At 48.4% G+C, this 12,566-nt stretch overlaps 1 protein-coding gene and 1 pseudogene across 1 annotated transcript in view; one reads left to right on the top strand and one right to left on the bottom strand.

Annotated features, from left to right (window-relative positions):
• Window positions 1-12,566, bottom strand: part of LOC141197713 (gastrula zinc finger protein XlCGF66.1-like) — a 243,860-nt gene that overhangs the window by 27,781 nt on the left and 203,513 nt on the right. The window lies entirely within an intron of this gene.
• Window positions 12,154-12,566, top strand: part of LOC141197684 (uncharacterized) — a 76,122-nt pseudogene continuing 75,709 nt past the window's right edge.

The raw sequence follows: 12,566 nt of genomic DNA, 5'->3' as shown, positions 1-12,566 counted from the left end.
GAACTGGTGACCAGACTGTGGGGCATAGGCTAGTCAAAAGAGACAAGGATTCGAGCCAAGACTACGGCTGGAGAAATGCTATTGGCAGTGAAGAAGGGGGTCCATCGAAGGTGGTACATTGATGTGGTATATAACCCTCAAAGAAAATTGTTAAAAAATGTATAGGCATTATATTGCTCATCTATACAGTATTACATGTTCTTGGATACATTTCGGTGGTAAATAACCCTCAAAAAATTGTTCAAGAATTTATCGGTATTATAGTACTCATGCATAGAGTATTACATGTTCAGGGATGCATTTTGGTGGTATATAACCAGCAAAACAAGTTGTTATATTGCTCAACCATAGAGTATTACGTGTTCTTGGGTACATTTTAGTGGTATGTAACCCTCAAAAAAATTGTTCAAAAATGTATCGGTATAATGTATCAGTATTGTATTGCTCAACCATAGAGTATTACATGTTCTGGGGTACATCTCGATGCTATATAACCCTCCAAACAAGCTGTCAAAATGTTTTTGGTATTATATTGCCTATTCATAGAGTATTACGTGTTCTGTAGTACATTTCGGTGGTATATAACCCTCTCAAAAAGCGTTGAAATATTTATCTGGATTCAATTACTCATCCATATAGTATTACATCCTCTGCGGTACATCTCGGTGGCATAGAACCCTCCAAAAAAGCATTCAAAAATGTATCTGGATTCAGTTACTCATCCATAGACTATTACATCCTCTGTGGTTCATTTTGGTGGTATATAACCAATTTTTTCGGTATTATGTTGTTCATCCATAGGAAAATTACATGTTCTGGGTGTATAATTCTCAAAAAACTTGTTAAGAAATGTATTGGTATAATATTGCTTATCCATAGAGTATTACGTGTTGTGAGGTACATTTCGGTGGTATATACATAGTTACATAGGTTGAATAAAGGTCCATCAAGTTCAATCTTACTTTCCCAATTCTTCATTTTGTCATTAATTTAACTATAACCCACAATGTTATCTGCATCAAGGAAATCATCCAGGCTGAGTTTGAGCAATGGCTGTCTCCACTGAACCTGGAGCCAGGGAAAGCCGTGTGCGATAACGGTGCGAACCTGGTGGCGGCTCTATGCCGTGGGAACCTCACACACGTGCCTTGCATGGCTCACGTCCTCAACCTGGTGGTACAGCAATTTCTCTGACATTATCCCGGCCTGGATCCGCCGTTTGTACCCCGCAGGTCATCGACTTGCATCGATACAGAGATCTTTGTTCATACCGGTTAACCGGTTAATATGTGATGTGCCGACATGGTGGAATTCCACTTTGCACATGTTGCACCGACTGTGGCAGCAGTGACCAGCCCTGACACAGTATCTCATTTTGCATAGCCTGGGCCAATGCAGTACGGATGTGGTGCAGCTCATGTTTGCGGAGTGGGCACATATTAAGGACCTCTGCCCCTTCTGCACTGTTTCGAAATGGCTACTAAGATGGTTAGCGCTGATGATGCCGTCATCACTGTAAACTCCTCCTGACCCCACACATAAACTTCAGCTCATCCAGCACCATGACAACCAGCACAGCAGAGTCCTGCATCCACTGAGGCCCCTGATCATGTGACCCCTGACTCCTCCCCTCCTGTGACCTCATCACAGGTCCTGTGCGCACAGAGCAGCCATATATGTGGTGGCGGCTCTGCAGGTGGAGGTATGTGGTGGGGGCTCTGCAGGTGGAGGTATGTGGTGGCGGCTCTGCAGGTGGAGGTATGTGGAAATCCCCCATTACTGGGTGCAGGGGGCATTAACCCCTTCAGCACGGAGACTCTTTTGGGGTCTCTGTGTGGTGTGAACAGTGAGGTAACAGCTGTGGGCAGAATGCGGCTTAGCTGGTTCCCGCCCACATTAGATCCATTCAGACGACTGCAGGATGAAGGACAGAAGCCCAGAGAAGTCCTCACACTTTGCCATTATTTAGGAGGGGTCTATGTGACAGAAAATACCCAGAAGTTACACCATTCTAACACCTACTCAACGCCACATTCAAGAAGTTTATTAACCCTTCATTTGCTTCACAGGAATTAATGGAGTGTGGAAGAAAAAAATGAAAATTTTTCCCACAAAAATGTCACTTTAGCCCCAAATTTTTTATTTTCAGAAGGGTAACAGGAGAAAATGGACGGTGTAATTTGTTGTGTAGTTTCTCCTTAGTTTGCCCCTACCCCATATGTGGTGGAGAACTGCTGTTTGTGCTCGCGGTTTGGAAGAGAGGGGACGCCATTTTGGCTGGAATAGTTTGCGGTCGCCATGTCACATTTGGAGAGCCCCTAAAATGACAAAACAGCAGAAACCCCAACAAGTCATCCCATTTTAGAAACTACACCTCTCGAGGAATTCATCTAGGGGAGTAGTGAGTATTTTTAACCCTCAGGCGATTCACAGAATTGTATAACTCTGAGCTGAGTAAATGAAATATTACCATTATTTCCACCTCTGATGAATTAGTTCATCTAGGGGTGCAGTGATCGTATTGACTCCCCAGGTGTCGCAGAATTTTATACCATTGGGCAGTGAAGAATAAACAATTACATTTTTACCACTAAAAAAAAATTGTTTTAGCCCCACATTTTAGTTTTACAAGGGTAAATGGGTAAAAATGGCACCAAAATGTGTCACACAATTTCAGCTGAACGAGGCAATGCCCCGTATGTGGCTGTACAGTACTGCATGCACGGCGAGACTCGGGAGGGACGGAGCGCTAGTTGACTCTTGGAGAACAAATTTTCGTCTAATAGTTTGCGGACTCCATTTACAGGGCCCTTAAGTGACAGAAGAGCAGAATGCCCCCTTCAAGAGACCCCATTTTGCAAATTGCACCCCTATGAGAATTTATCTACAGGTGTAGTGACGTTTTTGACTCCATGGGTGTCAGAAAACAAACAATATTGGATGTTCTTAGTGAAAATTGTAAATCTGCCATTGTAGTGCCCATACATTGTAGTGCCTGCACATTATGCCCAGTGTGTGCTTCTGGAGACATGCACCTGTAAATTAAGCAGGCTATCATCGCTACAGAAATGCCAAACATGTGGATGCTAAATGTGGATTAGGAACACTGGGGCTCAGAAGGGAGGGAAGCATTTGGATTTGGATTTGGAAGTGCAGATTTCTTTTGGGTGGTGAAGAGCCATAGTCCTTTTGCAGAGTCTTTGTACTACCAGTAACGTTGAAGCCCCTTGTATTTCCATTGACATATGACTAACCTGATAGGGAACTTGCTTTTTTGTCTATGGAGTTGAATTTTTTATTGGGAACATATACATAACTTTTTGGATAACATTTATCCTGCGCTTTACGCTGAGCACTTACATTGGGATTTCCATTGAAATTCCCAAATGACGTGATTCAGATGAAACCCACGAGGGATCCATACACTATAATGAGACAGCAGAGTTACTCTGGACTCTATCTGGCCTCTGTTCAGTGGTGTCTTTCTTTTCAGCAGTGCATAAACTGTGGCCGGCCGGTATTTCATGCATGCATTAAAAAGATGGACACAGCCGAATCATAGGCCAGACAGAGTCCACAGTGTCTCCATCTGCCTCATTTTAGGGATTCTTCTGCTTGGAGCTTTGTCTGAATCACGTATTTCAGAGATTTACATGGAAACCTTGGTGTAAGCGCTCAGCGTAGAGCACAGGATAAATGTGCACTAAGCTTTACTGCGATCTTTGGGAGGCAGAATGAACAAATAAACAGCAGGTGAAAAATTGGTTTTATTTATTTTTTTACGCCATTCCTTGTGCGGTATAAGTGATTAGACGACTTTATTCTTTGGGTCGGTGCATTTACAGCGATACCAGATTTATATTGTTTTTTTCTGTTTGGCTGCGATCACACACTAAAAAACACACTTTTTTTGCCATTTTTTCGAGAGAAATAATTTTTCCATATTTCTGCCGACAAAGTCATGTGAGGTTTTCTTTTTTGCATGATGAGTTGACGTTTTTATTGGTACAATTTTTTGACACACTATTTTTTTGATCGCTTTCTATTCCGATTTTTGGATGGCAGGAAGAGTAACAACCCGCGATTCAAGAATTGTTATTGTTTTTTATGCCATTCACTGTGTGATAAAATTAATAAGGCAGCTTTATTCTGCGGGTCAGTACGATTACAACGATACTACATTTATATAATTTTTTTTAATATATTTTTTATTACTCTGCTGATGGAGCTGTATGGCAGTTGTTTTTTTTCGGGACAAGATGCGCTTTCAGCAATACCATTTGGATTTACATTCGACTTTTTGATCGCATTTTGTTCCTTTTTTTGACGGTATAATGAAAACCATAGCCTTTTGCCACGTTTTTCTATTTTTAGCTGTGTTCTCTTTAGTGGTTAACTAGTGTGACAGTTTTATACATCAGATCTTTCCGGAAACGGTGATACCAAATATGTGTTCTTTATTTGTTTATTTTTACATACTATAGCCATGATGTACCTATATATCATTGGTCGAGAACCCCATCTGACCGTGACATATAGGTATGTCAAATGTCGTGATGGGGTTAATGATTAGATAGGATAAAGCTGATAAGAGCAGCTTTCAGACTAGTTCTTTGTTCTCCTTGGGGTGATGCAGCGTTCAAATATGCCAAAACAATTAAAACTGACTATTTTATATTATCTTAAAGGGGTTCTCCAGCAATGTGATAAAAATTACCTGTGTCACATATTTCAAAGTGCAGCCTGTCCTAGTCATGTGTCAGGATGGGTGTAACATCCCTGGCGGTGTACTTGCATGGCTTACCACCTCCCACCATGCAAGACCGCAATCTTACCTTTCAGTTCAGGCTGCACTCTTTGCTCCAGTACCTGCTGTTTGCATGTCTCTTGTCTGATTGCTTAGGACGGCGGCACTTGCACTTCCTAATTCTTATAGTTACAGTGTGCACACTCCTAATGCGTCCCCAGCCTATTGCTGTGAGTGACTGGATACTTAAACCCCCTCCACCCAGTAGGAGGTGCCTGAGCAACACTTTCATTCAGTGTGTTCTGTGCAACTGAGTTGCCAAGTCTTGTCCTGTATCTTGTCTGTTTCTGCTACCCTGGGGGCTGTATATCCAGGCCTGTTACCTGTGACTTCTAGTCTGTTTCCGCCACCCTGGGGGCTGAGTACTCAGGCTCGTTCCTGTATCTCGTTCCAGTGTCAGTTCCTGTCTGAACTGTCTCCTAGCCTGTTACCTGTTTGCCTTTATGTCCGATCCTTCCCTTTTTCCTGCAGTGTCTGAACCAGTACTTAACTCCTATGCGTTGTCTCTGTACTTCTGTTTGTGAGTTTTGTGTCCACTCGCTACTTCATTGCAAGTACCTTGTGTATATCTAGTTCTGCTCGTTCTATTTCCCTGCCTCCGTATCTACCTCCTGTGTTCTAGCTATCTACCTGTGTTTCCCAGTCTGTTCCATGTGAACAGAGCCTTGTCCTGTCTGCCTGCGGCCCTGCTCCGCTCTGCTCTGCCTTGTCCACCGCGCCTGCAGTTTCGCTCTGCTCTGCCTTGTCCACCACTCCTGCGGTTTCGCTCTGCCTTGTCCACCGCTCCTGCAGTTTCGCTCTGCTCTGCCTTGTCCACCGCTCCTGCGGTTTCACTCTGCTCTGCCTTGTCTACCGCGCCTGCGGTTTCGCTCTGCTCTGCCTGTTCACCGCGCCTGCGGTTGCGCTTTCCTCTGCTTATCCGCCGCGCCTGCGGTTTCGCTCTGCTCTGCTTATCTACCGCATCTGCGGCTCGGTTCCTGTGTCCCAGTCTGTACTGGTCCTTATCCAACCTGCATTCCTGTCTGCCATTGCCCTCCTGTTTGCGTACCAGCTGTGCCTGCCAGTACCCGCCTGTCTGCGTACCAGCCGTGCCTGCCAGTGCCCACCTGTCTGCGTACCAGCCATGCCTGCCAGTTACCACCTGTCTGCATACCAGCTGTGCCTGGCTGTTCCTGCATTCCCCTGTGTGGGTCAACAGCTGTGACCGGGGTCTGACCTGGAGTAGCACCTGGTCCCTCTGCTCGGTTCCTCCCTGGTTCACGGAGTCGACAGAGAAGCCGTGTGATCTTGGTCGGACCGAGTTGATACTTAGTCACGCCCCTCCAGGCACTCCTCGGATCAAGGTCCAGTGGGACCACTAACCACGCTCATGCCAGTCTGCCCAGGCGTGTGCGTAACAGTTTGCTCAGGCCATGGTTCCCGTTGAGCCCCACAGCCCTTCGCTCACAGAGACATATGAATCCTTGTCTGGCAAATACGTGCACCAAGAAAGAAATTTTTCTCAAGCTGAGGTCCAGGCGATTTACGCACCAGCCCAAATGGAGCTATCAGTACTCGTTCCTGCGGATCCACCACGGTACTATGGGGATCCAAAACAAAGCCACATGTTTGTGGAGCAATGTGATGCGCCCCCTGGGCCGTGGGGTGCCCGGAGCCGGGCCGGTTAGACGCTGGGGGTTTGTAGTCACTGTGGGGGTGACCCGGTCCATGACCCAGGGCGGTCAATCCAAGGGTAGTCTATGTGTAAAGGTGTTATATATAATGTCTGACTACGCCACCTGGAATGCGGCCAATGGGGCCGCCGCTGCGGAATAGTCCTCTGAAGCTGGTGGTATAGCAGCAAGGGTGGTATAACTCCCCACAGCAAGAGTGTGGCTTCAGGGCAGCGTGTGTGGATGATGGTGGTTATTGTGCAGGGAGTCAGTAATGAACACAGAGTCCGTGTGATGCAGTCTCAGGTCTTTTACTCACAATTGTAGCAGTTCCAGATACAGGGCCAGTGTAAGGGCCCATGGAGTCCTGTGCTCACGCAGTGAGGGGCTCGGTCGACCCTCAGGTAACTCTGGAGTATTTAGCAGGACCCCCTTCTGTGTGTCCTTTCTCTGGCCTGCTCCCTGCACCTCACACCTAGTGACACTTCTATCCGGTCTCCTCGGGCCTTGGCGGGCAACGTGTGTTCCGTCCCCTGGGTCCTATGCGGCTACCTTCTTAGTGTACTGGTGTGGACTTGTGGCCTGCGGAACTTGAAGTGCTGCAGCCTCCGGTTTCCTAGTTGGGCCATGTAGCTCTGTGCTAGTTGAGGGACCGGTTCCCCTTATCTGGCCTGACCCCCCTACTTCCTAGTAGCGGCGGGCGTACGGGTGGCTTGCTGCACGGCCCGTACCCCTGGGGTCCCTTCTCTTCTCGTTCCTGGAGCCTCCCGCTCCTCTCTCCTCCTCAGGCTCAGGCCTCCTGACTGGGCCCGCCTGTGGAGCAGAGCTCATACAGAGCCTCTGCTCCCTGTCTTCTCCTCAGTCTGTCTGACTGGAACTCCTCACTGTTCCCAAGATGGCTCCCCTACTTATACTCCTACTCCAGTTCTCCCAGGATCTATGTCCTCCACCCCATCCACTACCTGGTTCCCCCTCTCTAAGTGGTTCCTCCCCACTCCAGCCAAGGACCAGGGACTGTGCTCTCCCGTAGGAGCAATCTCGCCCTGTCCCCCGGAAATGTGGTGTAGTGTTAGGGTCCTGAGCCATACTCCTTCCTTACCTGAGAGTGAGGTACCACACCTCTGGGTGAGATGCAATATGTCTGTGGCGACCGAACCCTCAGGGGCGCCACAAATGCATGCTACATTTCAAATTCTATGCTCACTATTTTCCCACTGATCGGGTTAAAGTAGCATTTCTGATGTCCTACCTAGCGGGTGATGCCTTGAAATGGATTACCCCCCTATGGGAAGCATGGGATCCTATCGTCTCTGACCTGCAGGCCTTTCTGGTGGCCTTTCCAATGGTCTTCGATGACCCTAATCCTGAAGCTTCAGCTAAAGCTTCCCTTCCGTTCCCAATATCCTGGAGCAGCCCCGATGGGTGATGTGTGTAGGTATCCTACCAGTTCTCCAGCCTGAAGTGACTGCTGCCCACACAGAATCCACACAGGATGACAATGCTCCACAGAATACTTCTCTTCCCAACCTCAAGAGGCAGTCCAGATGTGCAAGGCGTAGAGGTAAACCGTCACGCCAGGTTCTGTCCTCCCAAAGACCTCCTGTTTCCCAGCATGTAGAGGCAGCTACCCGCACAGAATCCATGAAAGATGATTATGTTCGTCAGGCAAAGCAGAGGCCAGAACTCAGTCACAAAATCGGATTGCGGTCCCGCTGCGGTTGTTTAGGGCCCCCTGATGGTCTTTGTCCAGCGAAGGTTGGAGAATCCCAAGACATTAGGCCTGTAGGAGAGGCTGCCCTTGGCTTTAGTGTTTCCTCTCCACAGATGACCATGACTGTCTCCATAGAAAGTGAAGGCCTCGGATTAACCGGAAGTTTCGGGCATAAAGCCTTGAAGGAAATGGTCAAAATATGTCTGTACAAATTAAGCTCCAGATTGGAGCATTACACATGAAGAAGTTCACATTCCAGGTGCTGTCTGGTTTACCCACAGGTCGTCCAAAGCCGAGAGATCTAGTGCTCGCTCAGGTCTGGAAATCCTGCATGGTGTTTCCTGTGGGACTGCTGAGGTACAAGGGGTGTTCGGTCCCCATATCTTCAGGACAGTCAGCAGTGTCTTCTTCCTCTTCACCAGATCTGCTAGTCGCTGACTCGCTGTGTGCTGAAGTCTCCGAAGGAAGAGAAGCGGAGGCATTGCTCCCACACAGTCTCGACGATTGTACCAATGATCTGGCTTCAGGTACCGCCCCGCCTCGCAGACGTGTCATCTCAGAAACCAGACTGAAGTTAGTCCCTAAGCAAGGATCCTCCATCTCTAATAAATCTGGCAATATGTCCATCAAGGCGGTGGCTACCTCCAAGTCTCTGCACCCCTCCAACCAGGCGGAGGACCTCCAGTTGTCTCCTGAATCCTCCGGGGTGCTACCTGATAGCAAATGGAGAGCGACTTTCCTACACCCGGTACCTGGTACTTTGCCCACTTCATCCAGTAAGCTTGGCAAAGTGTACGTCAAGGCGGTGGTTACCCTCGAGTCTCTGCACCAATCCAACCAGGCAGAGGACCTCCAGTTGTCTCCTGAATCCTCCGGGGTGCTACCTGATAACAAATGGAGAGAGACTTTCCTACTCCCTGTACCTGGTACTTCGCCCACTTCATCTAGTAACCTTGGCAAAGTGTACGTCAAAGTGGTGGTTAACCCCGAGTCTCTGCACCCCTCCAGCCCGGTGGAGGATCTCCAGTTGTCCCTTGAATCCTTTGGGGTACTACCCGATATTAACAAAAGGAGAGAGACTTTCCTGTGTCCTGTTCTTGGTTCTTCACTCACTTCATCTGTTGCTGAGGATGGCTCGATGGGAGGAAGCATCCTAGTTACCAAGATGGTAAAACCAGTTTCGTTCCCTCTAGTGGACAGAAAAGGTAATCTTCTTGAAAAGAAGGATCGGTCTTCAAATTCTCTGCAGAAAATCCTTGCAGGCTTGAAGACGAGGGGGCGTAAAGGGGGGTACTGTAACATCCCTGGCAGCGTGCTTGCATGGCTTACCACCTCCCACCATGCAAGACCGCAATCTTACCTTTCAGTCCAGGCTGCACTCTTTGCTCCAGTACCTGCTGTGTGCATGTCTCTTGTCTGATTGCTTAGGGCGGCGGCACTGGCACCTCCTGATTCTTATAGTTACAGTGTGCGCACTCCTAATGCATCCCCAGCCTATTGCTGTGAGTCACTGGATACTTAAACCCCCTCCACCCAGTAGGAGGTGCCTGAGCAATACTTTCATTCAGTGTGTTCTGTGCAACTGAGTTGCCAGGTCTTGTCCTCTATCTTGTCTGTTTCTGCCACCCTGGGGGCTGTATACCCAGGCCTGTTACCTGTGACTTCTAGTCTGTTTCCGCCACCCTGGGGGATGAGTACCCAGGCTCGTTCCTGTATCTCGTTCCAGTGTCAGTTCCTGTCTGAACAGTCTCCTAGCCTGTTACCTGTTTGTCTTTATTTCCAATCCTTCCCTTTTTCCTGCAGTGTCTGAACCAGTACCTACCTCCTATGCATTGTCTCTGTACTTCTGTTTGTGAGTTTTGTGTCCACTCGCTAATTCATTGCAAGTACCTTGTGTATATCTGGTTCTGCTCGTTCTATTTCCCTGCCTCCGTATCTACCTCCTGTGTTCTAGCAATCTACCTGTGTTTCCCAGTCTGTTCCATGTGAACAGAGCCTTGTCCTGTCTGCCTGCGGCCCTGCTCCGCTCTTCCTTGTCCACCTCGCCTGCGGTTTCGCTCTGCTCTGCCTTGTCCACCGCGCCTGCGGTTTCGCTCTGCTCTGCCTTGTCCACCGCGCCTGCGGTTTCGCTCTGCTCTGCCTTGTCCACCGCGCCTGCGGTTTCGCTCTGCTCTGCCTTGTCCACCGCTCCTGCGGTTTTGCTCTGCTCTGCCTTGTCCACCGCTCCTGCGGTTTCACTCTGTTCTGCCTTGTCCACCGCTCCTGCGGTTTCGCTCTGCTCTGCTTATCTACCGCATCTGCGGCTCTGTTCCTGTATCCCAGTCTGTACTGGTCCCTATCCAGCCTGCGTTCCTGCCTGCTAGTGCCCGCCTGTCTGTGTACCAGCCGTGCCTGCCAGTTACCACCTGTCTGCATACCAGCCGTGCCTGCCTGTTCCTGCATTCCCCGGTGTGGGTCAACAGCTGTGACCGGAGTCTGACCTGGAGTAGCACCTGATCCCTCTGCTCGGTTCCACCCTGGTTCACGGAGTCGACTGAGCTGCCGTGTGACCTTGGTCGGACCGAGTTGATACTTAGTCTCGCCCCTCCAGGCACTCCTCGGTTCATGGTCCAGTGGGACCACTAACCTCGCTCACGCCAGTCTGTCCGGACGTGTGCGTAACAATGGGCTGCAGACTGAAGAAGCACAGCTTGAGAAATGTCTCAACTGTAGGAGAAGCAGCGACATGAAAGAATATACCTCATTCAGCCACAGAGCAGGGCTGTGACATGAGAAAAAATAAATACCTAATCTAATTGTACACCCATTCTGCTCAGTCAGCCTGACGGTATTTCAACAGAGAATGGCGACGGACTGAGCACGCAGGACTGAGGCTAGAAAGAAAAAAAATCCCTGCGGTGCTCAGTCAGCAGGAAGATTCATTTTATCTCGTGTCACAGCCCTGCCCAGTGGCTGAGTGACGAATGGTTGTTCACAAAGCTGCTCCACTGACAATTGTTACACTTCTTGAGCTGTGTTTCTTAAAGGGAATCTGTCACCCCCTGGGAGATATGAGACCTCTAATATGGCCATTTGTCTCTGCACTGTTCCGCAGTGTTCTTGTGTGCCGAGGGGCCGCCTGCCCACCAGAACACTGCGGAACAGTGCAGAGACAAACTGGCCGGGAGGAAACAAAGTGCTCCTGATGTGAGCATTGCATTGCGTATGCCCGGGAAATGAAGTGCCCATCACAGGGCCCTGTGACGTGCAGCGGAGGGGGGGAACATGCTAAATCCACTGATACGAGGGGATTTCTGGGATTCCTAATCACATAGGCGGGGATTTCTGGGATTACTAATCACATAGGCGGGGATTTCTGGGGTTACTAATCACATAGGCGGGGATTTCTTAGCATCCGGGGGACGCCAAGCTTGTGAAAGCAGATTTTATAAAACTCAATTTCACTGCAAGCAGACCACCTACTCTGAGCAATACAGGTATGTATAGATTTACTTTTCTATACCTTGTATGGCCATATTAGAGGTCTGATATCTCCCAGGGGGTGACAGTTTCCCTTTAAGTCTGCAACTCTCCCTGACATGTGAAAAGGGTGGGTTGCAGTTTGAAATATTTGATGGGGACCATTTTTAAGCCCTTGTTTATAAGATACAGTTTCCCCTCGTTAATAGTGAGATCTTAGCATTATGTACACATCCATGTACTACAGGTTTGAATTACTGCAAATTATGTACTCCTCCTTGGCTAAAAATACTGCTCAAATTGCTAAGAGGAGTATTGTTACCCCTCCGTAAAATATGTAGCATGACCTCTGTCAGAGCCTGTCCAATTGAACAGTGGGGGCATCATCAGTTATACCCTCAGCGAAAAAGCAGCTTGTGTCACTTTACAAAAAGACCGTAAAAAATGTTTCGTCCTATACGATATCTACAACTATTCAGGCTGTATGGGTCACATGGAAGGCGAAGTCGCCAAAGAAGGCTCAAATGCACCGAAAAACACTTCTGGAATCTAACACCTTGGCTGCTGAAGACAGAAAAATTGCCAGCAGAGATCTGAACGATTTAGTGCGGGAAGTTGAAAGCTGCTTAATCCACCATTCAGCCTTCACTTGTGAGTCTGAGTCTGAGGTTGGGTGAGTAGTGTGTGTTATACTGAGTGGGGGTCCTCATTTTCTGTAGCAGTCTGTGGTGGCCTTAATACTGTGTGAGGGGCTGTGGGGGCTATCGTACTGTGTGGGCTCTGTGCGGGTGCATGGAGCCCTAAGTCTGAGCTTCATGGGCACACAGCAGAAAAATTTCCTGAAGATGAGTCAGATAGGGATAAGTAAGTGAGAAATACAGGTCTATTTGATTGCAGACTTGAATTGATATGGTGTTGTGTGCCGGAAGAGAGACAT

The sequence above is a fragment of the Phyllobates terribilis genome, unplaced genomic scaffold (genome assembly GCF_046119375.1).
Source record: "Phyllobates terribilis strain yellow unplaced genomic scaffold, ASM4611937v1 Scaffold_86__1_contigs__length_6382490, whole genome shotgun sequence".
NCBI classification, from domain to species: Eukaryota; Metazoa; Chordata; class Amphibia; order Anura; family Dendrobatidae; genus Phyllobates; species Phyllobates terribilis.
The sequence above is the reverse complement of the archived record's forward strand: the minus strand, read 5'-3'. Positions and strand labels throughout refer to the sequence as shown.